This window comes from Octopus bimaculoides, chromosome 3 (genome assembly GCF_001194135.2).
Source record: "Octopus bimaculoides isolate UCB-OBI-ISO-001 chromosome 3, ASM119413v2, whole genome shotgun sequence".
NCBI classification, from domain to species: Eukaryota; Metazoa; Mollusca; class Cephalopoda; order Octopoda; family Octopodidae; genus Octopus; species Octopus bimaculoides.
The window spans coordinates 3,319,182-3,321,338 of NC_068983.1; positions in this window are offsets into that span (position 1 = coordinate 3,319,182).

The following is a 2,157-nucleotide window of genomic DNA, read 5'->3' on the forward strand; positions in this document are numbered from 1 at the left end:
TATATATATATATATATATATATATATATATATATATATATATATAGTGTGTGTGTGTGAGTGAAAGAGAGAGAGAGATTCGTGTGCGCGTGACATTTGTGTATGTAAGTATGTATATCTATGTCTTCTGTATGTGTGTATTCATGTATGGGTGTGTTTGTATTTGTAATCATTTAAATTCTTCTTAAAACGTACGCAGTTTGGTTTCTAAGGCAAAAACAAACTGCTGTAGTTCAGATAACAACACTGGTGTTGAACGTTACTAAAGTCATACGTAAGAATGTATGTAGGCATGGGCGTATATATGTGTATATATATATATATACAGGTGTACGTGTGCATGTGAAGATATATTTACCGATATGTGTGCGTACTTGCGCGTACGTATTTACCTACACAAGTATGTACGTATGTAGGCATGCTCGTATCTATGTACGTCTGCTTACGTGTGGATGCATTTATGTCTGTGGGTTTCTATTTATCAATACGTGTTATCATCTCTTAGCTTCTTTTTTCTTCCTATTTTAAGATTTCTTTATATGTCTCTCTCTATTTATCCATGGATTTATCTATCCGTCCAAATATCTATCCATCCCACTATCTATCTATCTATCCAGCCATCCCTTTATCCATCCATCTATCTATCTATCTATCTATCTATCTAATTTGTTATGTATGCGCAGGAGTAGCCGTGTGGTAAGAGGTTTGCTTCCCAACCACACACTTCCGGGTTCAATCCCGTTGCGTGTCACCTTGGACTAGAGTCTTCTACTATAGCCTCGGGCCAACCAAAGCTTTGTGGATGGATTTGGTTGACGGAAACTGAAAGAAGCCCGTCGTAATGTGTGTCTTTGTGTCTGTCTTTATCCCTCCGCACTGCTTAACTACCAGTGTTGGTGTGTTTACGTCCCCTAAATTGGCGGTTCGGCAAAAGAGACCGTTAGAATATGCACCAGGCTTTAAACGAAAATTAAGCACTGGAGATGCTTTGTTTGACTAAAATTCTTGGTCATTTATCAAAGTGATGCGGGGTTGTTTTATTTTTGGTTTTTCAGGTCAACACAAATCCAGAGATTAGTAAATATGAGAATCAGTGTGTGTGTGTGTGTGTGTGTGTGTGTGTGTGTGTACCTGCACTTATGTAACAGGCGTGCATAAATGCAATCACATGTCATATGTGTGTATGGCATATGATTGTGTGCGTAAATTTTCATTCCAGACCCCTGAAATAGAGAATCCCTGGAATGTTTCACACATCCTCCACTCCCAGAACCACCAATCGGTTGGCTTTGCGGGATTTCTGTCAGATTTCTTTGATCTTTCATGAAAAGCATCTCGAGGCCTTTGATGCAACCGCGGTGGCGGCAGCAACTGTGATTCTCTGGTCCCCTGCATCGATGTGTCACCTGCATCGATGTGTTGTATGATTTATCTTCATTGATTACCAATGAACAAAACACGATAACTTTAGGCATCTCTTTCTTTTCTCATTTTTTTTTATTTCTTAATTTTTTGGTAGTTGCTACGCCATCACCAAATTAACGGATAAACCATCATCTTGTATTCCTTTTCTTTCTTCTTCTCTTCTCTCTCTCTCCTCCTTTCTCTCCCTCTTCATCTCTCTTTCATTTTGCATCTCTTGCTCTATACGTATGTGGGCGTACGTGTATTCATTCACATGTGTGTGTGCGTACGTTCCCGTAAACTAGCGGTTCAGTAAAAGAGACCGATAGAGTAAGTACCAGGCTTGCGGGGTCTATTCATTCCACTAAAATTGTTCAAGGCAATGCCCCAGCATGGCCGCAGTCTAATAGCTGAAACAAGTAACAAATAAGATAGTGACTGTGTGGTAAGTAGCTTGCTTACCAACCACATGGTTCCGGGTTCATTCCCACTGCGTGGCACCTTGGGCAAGTGTCCTCTACTATAGCCTCGGGCCGACCAAAGCCTTGTGAGTGGATTTGGTAGACGGAAACTGAAAGAAGCCCGTCGTATATATGTATGTATATATATGTGTGTGTGTGTCTGTGTTTGTCTCCCCAACATCGCTTGACAACCGATGGTGGTGTGTTTACGTCCCCGTAACATTAGCGGTTCGGCAAAAGTGATCGATAGAATAAGTACTAGGCTTCCAAAGAATAAGTCCCGGGGTGATTT